This window comes from Homalodisca vitripennis, chromosome 3 (genome assembly GCF_021130785.1).
Source record: "Homalodisca vitripennis isolate AUS2020 chromosome 3, UT_GWSS_2.1, whole genome shotgun sequence".
In the NCBI taxonomy this organism is placed as follows: domain Eukaryota; kingdom Metazoa; phylum Arthropoda; class Insecta; order Hemiptera; family Cicadellidae; genus Homalodisca; species Homalodisca vitripennis.
In genome coordinates this window covers 39,486,874-39,501,583 of record NC_060209.1, presented here as the reverse complement: position 1 = coordinate 39,501,583, position 14,710 = coordinate 39,486,874, and the positions used below count along the sequence as shown (strand labels likewise).

General features: G+C 34.1%; 1 long non-coding RNA gene across 6 annotated transcripts in view; it reads left to right on the top strand.

The window, feature by feature from the left end:
• Positions 1–14,163, top strand: part of LOC124356834 — a 39,763-nt gene extending 25,600 nt beyond the window's left edge. For 3 of the 6 annotated variants that reach the window (XR_006921897.1, XR_006921898.1, XR_006921895.1), the window contains one exon: positions 2,372–14,163. This is a non-coding gene — a long non-coding RNA (uncharacterized LOC124356834). The remainder of the gene's footprint in view (positions 1–2,371) is intronic. The other 3 variants (XR_006921899.1, XR_006921900.1, XR_006921896.1) reach the window with 3 other exon arrangements.
• Positions 14,164–14,710: the final 547 nt, after the last annotated feature.

Below are 14,710 nucleotides of genomic sequence, written 5' to 3'. Positions count from 1 at the left end.
AGTAAGGGTTTAAACTTCAATACAGTTAATATCAGATAAACCCATCATGTTTGCTTATCTATTATTTGTTATCCAAGTGGATGTTGTAACCCTTCAATTAAGAATCGGAATTTTAATGACCCAAACTTCTCCAATTCTTGCAAACAACGCTCGCGAGGACTTTAACCTCTCGTGTCCGTTTGGGCTTCACATTTTATCTGTCGGACACGCACTGAAAGAGCCCTGTCTGTTCACGAGGTCATCATGGGCCACCTGGATGGGGTGATCATACACCGCAGCCCTTGAGGAGCTCGTCTGTCATGAGTTCGCCATCAAGTTAACGGTCGTTCTAGTTCTGTCCTTGTCCGCCAGGTAGCAGCCGACAATGTTAGTTTATGCGTACTTTGTGTGCCGCTGTTTGGTCTTCTGATGTAAATGAATAATTATAATTTAAAATAAAACATGTCTACCTTAATTCGTCATTTAAAATGTACATGCGTCTGTGACATTGTAATTGGAAGACCATGACTATATAATACTATAAAATTCACAGAAACAAGATTATTTTACCTTTGTTGTTTACCTTCCCGTTTATAAAATAAATCTAATTGTTTATTATAACATTAAATATAAATTTTGAGACATCCCACTGACAGGTAGCGAAAGCTACTAGGGCTTTGACCCTCGAGATACAAGGCAAAAGCCTAACCGGCAGAGGCTATATATTTTAATATCTAAGATGAAATGCATGCCTACTTTGCTGGCTACACAGTTCGATGTCTGCTTAGTCCTGTGTTATAAATTCTTCAAAGGTATGACAACCTACAATAACCAGTCTTGTTCGTTATATCATTCTATTTTCTTGGTTCAGTCTTGGAGTAAATATGTACATTGTTATATACATAATCAGTATCGTACCTATCTTCAGTGCAAAACAGAGCCACTGTCCCCTCGCTGGGTTTCTGCCATATTGCACTTTGTGTCACTGCGCTCGTTTGTTTCCTCAAATTGTAGTCACAGAGTCATTGCAGTCACTTTTTTGGTTTCTTCAGCTACTGTACATATATATCGTCCCATAATGTCAAAGGTAATTTTCAACATCTAAAACAAACTAAATTGTTCGAATTCATTCATCACTGCTGCCATCTATAGCAAAAGTTAAATAACATTATTGTCATATCTATTTGCAGCACAATATAAAAATGGTATTTGTTCAACAAAATATTAAAGTCTGAAATAAAATATTGTATAATAAGTATTATTTCAGAATAAAAATATGTCTATGTTTTATTCTCATATCTAAGCAATGGCCAAGCCAAATTTCGTTTAAATCCGTTCACTAGATTCTGTGTGATGGATTATCAAGCATCTGAACACTCAAACATAGAAATATCCACACTTTCAAACATTATTTTTCTCACAATTCCATTTGTTTAACATTTTCCTGTTTGCGGTCAAGTCAAGTCGCTGTGACTGTGGGGGGTGGATCCCCCACATCTTTCACGGCAGAGGCCTTGAGAGATGTGGGGGATCCACCACCCCCCCCCCCACAGTCAATGACTTGACTTGACGCACAAACAGGAAAATGTTTACACAAACAGACAATTATAAAAATATAAATTACAATTCACACCGTAGTGCTACTATATTATATTATCTTCTGTATAAGTTATTATAAACGTTTTTGTGTAGTATATATCAAATTATTTTTAATCCTTACATATCCAGTATTTTAAGCATCATTTTAAGTAAATCGATGTTTAAATTCAATTAATAATTTCAGTGCAATGCTCGGATGCGTTGACGTGATGGGAAACAAGTGCCAAACATACACCTATAACAAAATCCTCTTTAATAAAATATTATGATGTATAAGAGTAAAAGTACATTTAAAAGACTATAATCTATACATAAGCTTCCAAACTGACGATAGAACAAGGCCAAGTAATTTGAAATCTAATACAATAATACATTACACAATACACAATATGTAATATGCAGTATTCTTATCGATAGTTAAAAACATTATTTTGTATAATCGCTTTCTTCTTGATTTAAATTTATGTCGGTCAAGTATGATTTCGAATAAAATAAAAACTAATATTCAGTATGTAAGTAAATTGAGAGATTTAACGGACGCTACGTGTTTAATTGATTATGGTGACCAGTTTCGTTTGTGTGTAAGAGAGATAGTACAAACAATGGTTATTCATTTTACAACACAAGCTGGAAATTTTTAAATGACAAAATAATGGCTATCCACCATTATACACTCTTTATTGGGGTAAACCTTTATCTCGGCAAAATCCAATACCGAAGTAATTTAACAATAGAATTCATTTGAATAACAGATACCCCCATTGAATGTTGGCGTTTGTTTGTTTTAATACAGTTTGATGGTGGGCGGCCATAACGGTTCACAGGAAGTGGACAATTCCAATCAAGCCAATTGATTACCAATCAATTCGGATACAGTCAGACAGTAAGTAACCGCACAAGCAATAACTAACTACCTCTGTCGCCACCACGCCATCACGCCTGGTTTAGAGTTCGGGCCAGCCAGATCAAGTTTTAATAATTTTCATACAGCGGTAGGCTCGGTGGCGTGTAACTTATTTGTATAGGTATTGAAATTGTAGGTTTGTGCTTAGTATCAATTTATTCTAATAGTTGGTTATAAAATGTGGTATTAATAATTAATGTTTTGTTTATTATTATTATTTGTCTCTGTTTTTAAAAAATGGTGGTGTATTGTGCTCAATGCGGTAGTTTATCAGTAGAATATTTTTTAACATTACTTAGATTTTGTTTACTGTTTTGGACCACAGCCCTTATTATTTAGGTAGACTTCCATTAAAGAATATAATGTTTAGTATTTTGAAACTTGCCTAGAATAATCGAGGAAAAACTGTTTTGACCATCTCCTTATCCAAAAGGAACCGAAAACCAACATAGGTTATTTATTTTAGAGACATTTTCATGCCAATTTTGGTTCCAATCTATCCGACCACAACTCATCTAGAATACTAGTGTAAAATACTCTTTGATCATGGAGCTACACCCCTAAAATATTAATGTACATATACATTCAAATATAGTTAGTATAGCTTCAAGATACATTTGTAAGGTTTTAAAAGTCAACAATTTTCAAAGGAAGGATAAACATACACAAATATATGTTGTGTCAACCCAAAGTGACCGACCACTTTCAAATAAATGTCTACATAGGCCAATGGTCCTTCATAGTCAAACCATTACAACTAAAATATATTTACTGTTTATTTTATCCTAAAAGCAAAACTTTTGTATTACAAAACTTTTATGAGTGAAATTCTGTTCTTAATGGTCAATTGATTTACTGTTCAAACCTTAAATATAAAAGTAGTTTAATTACTAGCCTGGGTTCTTAAATGGCAGATGTTAACAGAAAAACACCGTTGTAAAATAATCAGCAGTAAGGGTTTAAACTTCAATACAGTTAATATCAGATAAACCCATCATGTTTGCTTATCTATTATTTGTTATCCAAGTGGATGTTGTAACCCTTCAATTAAGAATCGGAATTTTAATGACCCAAACTTCTCCAATTCTTGCAAACAACGCTCGCGAGGACTTTAACCTCTCGTGTCCGTTTGGGCTTCACATTTTATCTGTCGGACACGCACTGAAAGAGCCCTGTCTGTTCACGAGGTCATCATGGGCCACCTGGATGGGGTGATCATACACCGCAGCCCTTGAGGAGCTCGTCTGTCATGAGTTCGCCATCAAGTTAACGGTCGTTCTAGTTCTGTCCTTGTCCGCCAGGTAGCAGCCGACAATGTTAGTTTATGCGTACTTTGTGTGCCGCTGTTTGGTCTTCTGATGTAAATGAATAATTATAATTTAAAATAAAACATGTCTACCTTAATTCGTCATTTAAAATGTACATGCGTCTGTGACATTGTAATTGGAAGACCATGACTATATAATACTATAAAATTCACAGAAACAAGATTATTTTACCTTTGTTGTTTACCTTCCCGTTTATAAAATAAATCTAATTGTTTATTATAACATTAAATATAAATTTTGAGACATCCCACTGACAGGTAGCGAAAGCTACTAGGGCTTTGACCCTCGAGATACAAGGCAAAAGCCTAACCGGCAGAGGCTATATATTTTAATATCTAAGATGAAATGCATGCCTACTTTGCTGGCTACACAGTTCGATGTCTGCTTAGTCCTGTGTTATAAATTCTTCAAAGGTATGACAACCTACAATAACCAGTCTTGTTCGTTATATCATTCTATTTTCTTGGTTCAGTCTTGGAGTAAATATGTACATTGTTATATACATAATCAGTATCGTACCTATCTTCAGTGCAAAACAGAGCCACTGTCCCCTCGCTGGGTTTCTGCCATATTGCACTTTGTGTCACTGCGCTCGTTTGTTTCCTCAAATTGTAGTCACAGAGTCATTGCAGTCACTTTTTTGGTTTCTTCAGCTACTGTACATATATATCGTCCCATAATGTCAAAGGTAATTTTCAACATCTAAAACAAACTAAATTGTTCGAATTCATTCATCACTGCTGCCATCTATAGCAAAAGTTAAATAACATTATTGTCATATCTATTTGCAGCACAATATAAAAATGGTATTTGTTCAACAAAATATTAAAGTCTGAAATAAAATATTGTATAATAAGTATTATTTCAGAATAAAAATATGTCTATGTTTTATTCTCATATCTAAGCAATGGCCAAGCCAAATTTCGTTTAAATCCGTTCACTAGATTCTGTGTGATGGATTATCAAGCATCTGAACACTCAAACATAGAAATATCCACACTTTCAAACATTATTTTTCTCACAATTCCATTTGTTTAACATTTTCCTGTTTGCGGTCAAGTCAAGTCGCTGTGACTGTGGGGGGTGGATCCCCCACATCTTTCACGGCAGAGGCCTTGAGAGATGTGGGGGATCCACCACCCCCCCCCCACAGTCAATGACTTGACTTGACGCACAAACAGGAAAATGTTTACACAAACAGACAATTATAAAAATATAAATTACAATTCACACCGTAGTGCTACTATATTATATTATCTTCTGTATAAGTTATTATAAACGTTTTTGTGTAGTATATATCAAATTATTTTTAATCCTTACATATCCAGTATTTTAAGCATCATTTTAAGTAAATCGATGTTTAAATTCAATTAATAATTTCAGTGCAATGCTCGGATGCGTTGACGTGATGGGAAACAAGTGCCAAACATACACCTATAACAAAATCCTCTTTAATAAAATATTATGATGTATAAGAGTAAAAGTACATTTAAAAGACTATAATCTATACATAAGCTTCCAAACTGACGATAGAACAAGGCCAAGTAATTTGAAATCTAATACAATAATACATTACACAATACACAATATGTAATATGCAGTATTCTTATCGATAGTTAAAAACATTATTTTGTATAATCGCTTTCTTCTTGATTTAAATTTATGTCGGTCAAGTATGATTTCGAATAAAATAAAAACTAATATTCAGTATGTAAGTAAATTGAGAGATTTAACGGACGCTACGTGTTTAATTGATTATGGTGACCAGTTTCGTTTGTGTGTAAGAGAGATAGTACAAACAATGGTTATTCATTTTACAACACAAGCTGGAAATTTTTAAATGACAAAATAATGGCTATCCACCATTATACACTCTTTATTGGGGTAAACCTTTATCTCGGCAAAATCCAATACCGAAGTAATTTAACAATAGAATTCATTTGAATAACAGATACCCCCATTGAATGTTGGCGTTTGTTTGTTTTAATACAGTTTGATGGTGGGCGGCCATAACGGTTCACAGGAAGTGGACAATTCCAATCAAGCCAATTGATTACCAATCAATTCGGATACAGTCAGACAGTAAGTAACCGCACAAGCAATAACTAACTACCTCTGTCGCCACCACGCCATCACGCCTGGTTTAGAGTTCGGGCCAGCCAGATCAAGTTTTAATAATTTTCATACAGCGGTAGGCTCGGTGGCGTGTAACTTATTTGTATAGGTATTGAAATTGTAGGTTTGTGCTTAGTATCAATTTATTCTAATAGTTGGTTATAAAATGTGGTATTAATAATTAATGTTTTGTTTATTATTATTATTTGTCTCTGTTTTTAAAAAATGGTGGTGTATTGTGCTCAATGCGGTAGTTTATCAGTAGAATATTTTTTAACATTACTTAGATTTTGTTTACTGTTTTGGACCACAGCCCTTATTATTTAGGTAGACTTCCATTAAAGAATATAATGTTTAGTATTTTGAAACTTGCCTAGAATAATCGAGGAAAAACTGTTTTGACCATCTCCTTATCCAAAAGGAACCGAAAACCAACATAGGTTATTTATTTTAGAGACATTTTCATGCCAATTTTGGTTCCAATCTATCCGACCACAACTCATCTAGAATACTAGTGTAAAATACTCTTTGATCATGGAGCTACACCCCTAAAATATTAATGTACATATACATTCAAATATAGTTAGTATAGCTTCAAGATACATTTGTAAGGTTTTAAAAGTCAACAATTTTCAAAGGAAGGATAAACATACACAAATATATGTTGTGTCAACCCAAAGTGACCGACCACTTTCAAATAAATGTCTACATAGGCCAATGGTCCTTCATAGTCAAACCATTACAACTAAAATATATTTACTGTTTATTTTATCCTAAAAGCAAAACTTTTGTATTACAAAACTTTTATGAGTGAAATTCTGTTCTTAATGGTCAATTGATTTACTGTTCAAACCTTAAATATAAAAGTAGTTTAATTACTAGCCTGGGTTCTTAAATGGCAGATGTTAACAGAAAAACACTGTTGTAAAATAATCAGCAGTAAGGGTTTAAACTTCAATACAGTTAATATCAGATAAACCCATCATGTTTGCTTATCTATTATTTGTTATCCAAGTGGATGTTGTAACCCTTCAATTAAGAATCGGAATTTTAATGACCCAAACTTCTCCAATTCTTGCAAACAACGCTCGCGAGGACTTTAACCTCTCGTGTCCGTTTGGGCTTCACATTTTATCTGTCGGACACGCACTGAAAGAGCCCTGTCTGTTCACGAGGTCATCATGGGCCACCTGGATGGGGTGATCATACACCGCAGCCCTTGAGGAGCTCGTCTGTCATGAGTTCGCCATCAAGTTAACGGTCGTTCTAGTTCTGTCCTTGTCCGCCAGGTAGCAGCCGACAATGTTAGTTTATGCGTACTTTGTGTGCCGCTGTTTGGTCTTCTGATGTAAATGAATAATTATAATTTAAAATAAAACATGTCTACCTTAATTCGTCATTTAAAATGTACATGCGTCTGTGACATTGTAATTGGAAGACCATGACTATATAATACTATAAAATTCACAGAAACAAGATTATTTTACCTTTGTTGTTTACCTTCCCGTTTATAAAATAAATCTAATTGTTTATTATAACATTAAATATAAATTTTGAGACATCCCACTGACAGGTAGCGAAAGCTACTAGGGCTTTGACCCTCGAGATACAAGGCAAAAGCCTAACCGGCAGAGGCTATATATTTTAATATCTAAGATGAAATGCATGCCTACTTTGCTGGCTACACAGTTCGATGTCTGCTTAGTCCTGTGTTATAAATTCTTCAAAGGTATGACAACCTACAATAACCAGTCTTGTTCGTTATATCATTCTATTTTCTTGGTTCAGTCTTGGAGTAAATATGTACATTGTTATATACATAATCAGTATCGTACCTATCTTCAGTGCAAAACAGAGCCACTGTCCCCTCGCTGGGTTTCTGCCATATTGCACTTTGTGTCACTGCGCTCGTTTGTTTCCTCAAATTGTAGTCACAGAGTCATTGCAGTCACTTTTTTGGTTTCTTCAGCTACTGTACATATATATCGTCCCATAATGTCAAAGGTAATTTTCAACATCTAAAACAAACTAAATTGTTCGAATTCATTCATCACTGCTGCCATCTATAGCAAAAGTTAAATAACATTATTGTCATATCTATTTGCAGCACAATATAAAAATGGTATTTGTTCAACAAAATATTAAAGTCTGAAATAAAATATTGTATAATAAGTATTATTTCAGAATAAAAATATGTCTATGTTTTATTCTCATATCTAAGCAATGGCCAAGCCAAATTTCGTTTAAATCCGTTCACTAGATTCTGTGTGATGGATTATCAAGCATCTGAACACTCAAACATAGAAATATCCACACTTTCAAACATTATTTTTCTCACAATTCCATTTGTTTAACATTTTCCTGTTTGCGGTCAAGTCAAGTCGCTGTGACTGTGGGGGGTGGATCCCCCACATCTTTCACGGCAGAGGCCTTGAGAGATGTGGGGGATCCACCACCCCCCCCCCCACAGTCAATGACTTGACTTGACGCACAAACAGGAAAATGTTTACACAAACAGACAATTATAAAAATATAAATTACAATTCACACCGTAGTGCTACTATATTATATTATCTTCTGTATAAGTTATTATAAACGTTTTTGTGTAGTATATATCAAATTATTTTTAATCCTTACATATCCAGTATTTTAAGCATCATTTTAAGTAAATCGATGTTTAAATTCAATTAATAATTTCAGTGCAATGCTCGGATGCGTTGACGTGATGGGAAACAAGTGCCAAACATACACCTATAACAAAATCCTCTTTAATAAAATATTATGATGTATAAGAGTAAAAGTACATTTAAAAGACTATAATCTATACATAAGCTTCCAAACTGACGATAGAACAAGGCCAAGTAATTTGAAATCTAATACAATAATACATTACACAATACACAATATGTAATATGCAGTATTCTTATCGATAGTTAAAAACATTATTTTGTATAATCGCTTTCTTCTTGATTTAAATTTATGTCGGTCAAGTATGATTTCGAATAAAATAAAAACTAATATTCAGTATGTAAGTAAATTGAGAGATTTAACGGACGCTACGTGTTTAATTGATTATGGTGACCAGTTTCGTTTGTGTGTAAGAGAGATAGTACAAACAATGGTTATTCATTTTACAACACAAGCTGGAAATTTTTAAATGACAAAATAATGGCTATCCACCATTATACACTCTTTATTGGGGTAAACCTTTATCTCGGCAAAATCCAATACCGAAGTAATTTAACAATAGAATTCATTTGAATAACAGATACCCCCATTGAATGTTGGCGTTTGTTTGTTTTAATACAGTTTGATGGTGGGCGGCCATAACGGTTCACAGGAAGTGGACAATTCCAATCAAGCCAATTGATTACCAATCAATTCGGATACAGTCAGACAGTAAGTAACCGCACAAGCAATAACTAACTACCTCTGTCGCCACCACGCCATCACGCCTGGTTTAGAGTTCGGGCCAGCCAGATCAAGTTTTAATAATTTTCATACAGCGGTAGGCTCGGTGGCGTGTAACTTATTTGTATAGGTATTGAAATTGTAGGTTTGTGCTTAGTATCAATTTATTCTAATAGTTGGTTATAAAATGTGGTATTAATAATTAATGTTTTGTTTATTATTATTATTTGTCTCTGTTTTTAAAAAATGGTGGTGTATTGTGCTCAATGCGGTAGTTTATCAGTAGAATATTTTTTAACATTACTTAGATTTTGTTTACTGTTTTGGACCACAGCCCTTATTATTTAGGTAGACTTCCATTAAAGAATATAATGTTTAGTATTTTGAAACTTGCCTAGAATAATCGAGGAAAAACTGTTTTGACCATCTCCTTATCCAAAAGGAACCGAAAACCAACATAGGTTATTTATTTTAGAGACATTTTCATGCCAATTTTGGTTCCAATCTATCCGACCACAACTCATCTAGAATACTAGTGTAAAATACTCTTTGATCATGGAGCTACACCCCTAAAATATTAATGTACATATACATTCAAATATAGTTAGTATAGCTTCAAGATACATTTGTAAGGTTTTAAAAGTCAACAATTTTCAAAGGAAGGATAAACATACACAAATATATGTTGTGTCAACCCAAAGTGACCGACCACTTTCAAATAAATGTCTACATAGGCCAATGGTCCTTCATAGTCAAACCATTACAACTAAAATATATTTACTGTTTATTTTATCCTAAAAGCAAAACTTTTGTATTACAAAACTTTTATGAGTGAAATTCTGTTCTTAATGGTCAATTGATTTACTGTTCAAACCTTAAATATAAAAGTAGTTTAATTACTAGCCTGGGTTCTTAAATGGCAGATGTTAACAGAAAAACACTGTTGTAAAATAATCAGCAGTAAGGGTTTAAACTTCAATACAGTTAATATCAGATAAACCCATCATGTTTGCTTATCTATTATTTGTTATCCAAGTGGATGTTGTAACCCTTCAATTAAGAATCGGAATTTTAATGACCCAAACTTCTCCAATTCTTGCAAACAACGCTCGCGAGGACTTTAACCTCTCGTGTCCGTTTGGGCTTCACATTTTATCTGTCGGACACGCACTGAAAGAGCCCTGTCTGTTCACGAGGTCATCATGGGCCACCTGGATGGGGTGATCATACACCGCAGCCCTTGAGGAGCTCGTCTGTCATGAGTTCGCCATCAAGTTAACGGTCGTTCTAGTTCTGTCCTTGTCCGCCAGGTAGCAGCCGACAATGTTAGTTTATGCGTACTTTGTGTGCCGCTGTTTGGTCTTCTGATGTAAATGAATAATTATAATTTAAAATAAAACATGTCTACCTTAATTCGTCATTTAAAATGTACATGCGTCTGTGACATTGTAATTGGAAGACCATGACTATATAATACTATAAAATTCACAGAAACAAGATTATTTTACCTTTGTTGTTTACCTTCCCGTTTATAAAATAAATCTAATTGTTTATTATAACATTAAATATAAATTTTGAGACATCCCACTGACAGGTAGCGAAAGCTACTAGGGCTTTGACCCTCGAGATACAAGGCAAAAGCCTAACCGGCAGAGGCTATATATTTTAATATCTAAGATGAAATGCATGCCTACTTTGCTGGCTACACAGTTCGATGTCTGCTTAGTCCTGTGTTATAAATTCTTCAAAGGTATGACAACCTACAATAACCAGTCTTGTTCGTTATATCATTCTATTTTCTTGGTTCAGTCTTGGAGTAAATATGTACATTGTTATATACATAATCAGTATCGTACCTATCTTCAGTGCAAAACAGAGCCACTGTCCCCTCGCTGGGTTTCTGCCATATTGCACTTTGTGTCACTGCGCTCGTTTGTTTCCTCAAATTGTAGTCACAGAGTCATTGCAGTCACTTTTTTGGTTTCTTCAGCTACTGTACATATATATCGTCCCATAATGTCAAAGGTAATTTTCAACATCTAAAACAAACTAAATTGTTCGAATTCATTCATCACTGCTGCCATCTATAGCAAAAGTTAAATAACATTATTGTCATATCTATTTGCAGCACAATATAAAAATGGTATTTGTTCAACAAAATATTAAAGTCTGAAATAAAATATTGTATAATAAGTATTATTTCAGAATAAAAATATGTCTATGTTTTATTCTCATATCTAAGCAATGGCCAAGCCAAATTTCGTTTAAATCCGTTCACTAGATTCTGTGTGATGGATTATCAAGCATCTGAACACTCAAACATAGAAATATCCACACTTTCAAACATTATTTTTCTCACAATTCCATTTGTTTAACATTTTCCTGTTTGCGGTCAAGTCAAGTCGCTGTGACTGTGGGGGGTGGATCCCCCACATCTTTCACGGCAGAGGCCTTGAGAGATGTGGGGGATCCACCACCCCCCCCCCACAGTCAATGACTTGACTTGACGCACAAACAGGAAAATGTTTACACAAACAGACAATTATAAAAATATAAATTACAATTCACACCGTAGTGCTACTATATTATATTATCTTCTGTATAAGTTATTATAAACGTTTTTGTGTAGTATATATCAAATTATTTTTAATCCTTACATATCCAGTATTTTAAGCATCATTTTAAGTAAATCGATGTTTAAATTCAATTAATAATTTCAGTGCAATGCTCGGATGCGTTGACGTGATGGGAAACAAGTGCCAAACATACACCTATAACAAAATCCTCTTTAATAAAATATTATGATGTATAAGAGTAAAAGTACATTTAAAAGACTATAATCTATACATAAGCTTCCAAACTGACGATAGAACAAGGCCAAGTAATTTGAAATCTAATACAATAATACATTACACAATACACAATATGTAATATGCAGTATTCTTATCGATAGTTAAAAACATTATTTTGTATAATCGCTTTCTTCTTGATTTAAATTTATGTCGGTCAAGTATGATTTCGAATAAAATAAAAACTAATATTCAGTATGTAAGTAAATTGAGAGATTTAACGGACGCTACGTGTTTAATTGATTATGGTGACCAGTTTCGTTTGTGTGTAAGAGAGATAGTACAAACAATGGTTATTCATTTTACAACACAAGCTGGAAATTTTTAAATGACAAAATAATGGCTATCCACCATTATACACTCTTTATTGGGGTAAACCTTTATCTCGGCAAAATCCAATACCGAAGTAATTTAACAATAGAATTCATTTGAATAACAGATACCCCCATTGAATGTTGGCGTTTGTTTGTTTTAATACAGTTTGATGGTGGGCGGCCATAACGGTTCACAGGAAGTGGACAATTCCAATCAAGCCAATTGATTACCAATCAATTCGGATACAGTCAGACAGTAAGTAACCGCACAAGCAATAACTAACTACCTCTGTCGCCACCACGCCATCACGCCTGGTTTAGAGTTCGGGCCAGCCAGATCAAGTTTTAATAATTTTCATACAGCGGTAGGCTCGGTGGCGTGTAACTTATTTGTATAGGTATTGAAATTGTAGGTTTGTGCTTAGTATCAATTTATTCTAATAGTTGGTTATAAAATGTGGTATTAATAATTAATGTTTTGTTTATTATTATTATTTGTCTCTGTTTTTAAAAAATGGTGGTGTATTGTGCTCAATGCGGTAGTTTATCAGTAGAATATTTTTTAACATTACTTAGATTTTGTTTACTGTTTTGGACCACAGCCCTTATTATTTAGGTAGACTTCCATTAAAGAATATAATGTTTAGTATTTTGAAACTTGCCTAGAATAATCGAGGAAAAACTGTTTTGACCATCTCCTTATCCAAAAGGAACCGAAAACCAACATAGGTTATTTATTTTAGAGACATTTTCATGCCAATTTTGGTTCCAATCTATCCGACCACAACTCATCTAGAATACTAGTGTAAAATACTCTTTGATCATGGAGCTACACCCCTAAAATATTAATGTACATATACATTCAAATATAGTTAGTATAGCTTCAAGATACATTTGTAAGGTTTTAAAAGTCAACAATTTTCAAAGGAAGGATAAACATACACAAATATATGTTGTGTCAACCCAAAGTGACCGACCACTTTCAAATAAATGTCTACATAGGCCAATGGTCCTTCATAGTCAAACCATTACAACTAAAATATATTTACTGTTTATTTTATCCTAAAAGCAAAACTTTTGTATTACAAAACTTTTATGAGTGAAATTCTGTTCTTAATGGTCAATTGATTTACTGTTCAAACCTTAAATATAAAAGTAGTTTAATTACTAGCCTGGGTTCTTAAATGGCAGATGTTAACAGAAAAACACCGTTGTAAAATAATCAGCAGTAAGGGTTTAAACTTCAATACAGTTAATATCAGATAAACCCATCATGTTTGCTTATCTATTATTTGTTATCCAAGTGGATGTTGTAACCCTTCAATTAAGAATCGGAATTTTAATGACCCAAACTTCTCCAATTCTTGCAAACAACGCTCGCGAGGACTTTAACCTCTCGTGTCCGTTTGGGCTTCACATTTTATCTGTCGGACACGCACTGAAAGAGCCCTGTCTGTTCACGAGGTCATCATGGGCCACCTGGATGGGGTGATCATACACCGCAGCCCTTGAGGAGCTCGTCTGTCATGAGTTCGCCATCAAGTTAACGGTCGTTCTAGTTCTGTCCTTGTCCGCCAGGTAGCAGCCGACAATGTTAGTTTATGCGTACTTTGTGTGCCGCTGTTTGGTCTTCTGATGTAAATGAATAATTATAATTTAAAATAAAACATGTCTACCTTAATTCGTCATTTAAAATGTACATGCGTCTGTGACATTGTAATTGGAAGACCATGACTATATAATACTATAAAATTCACAGAAACAAGATTATTTTACCTTTGTTGTTTACCTTCCCGTTTATAAAATAAATCTAATTGTTTATTATAACATTAAATATAAATTTTGAGACATCCCACTGACAGGTAGCGAAAGCTACTAGGGCTTTGACCCTCGAGATACAAGGCAAAAGCCTAACCGGCAGAGGCTATATATTTTAATATCTAAGATGAAATGCATGCCTACTTTGCTGGCTACACAGTTCGATGTCTGCTTAGTCCTGTGTTATAAATTCTTCAAAGGTATGACAACCTACAATAACCAGTCTTGTTCGTTATATCATTCTATTTTCTTGGTTCAGTCTTGGAGTAAATATGTACATTGTTATATACATAATCAGTATCGTACCTATCTTCAGTGCAAAACAGAGCCACTGTCCCCTCGCTGGGTTTCTGCCATATTGCACTTTGTGTCACTGCGCTCGTTTGTTTCCTC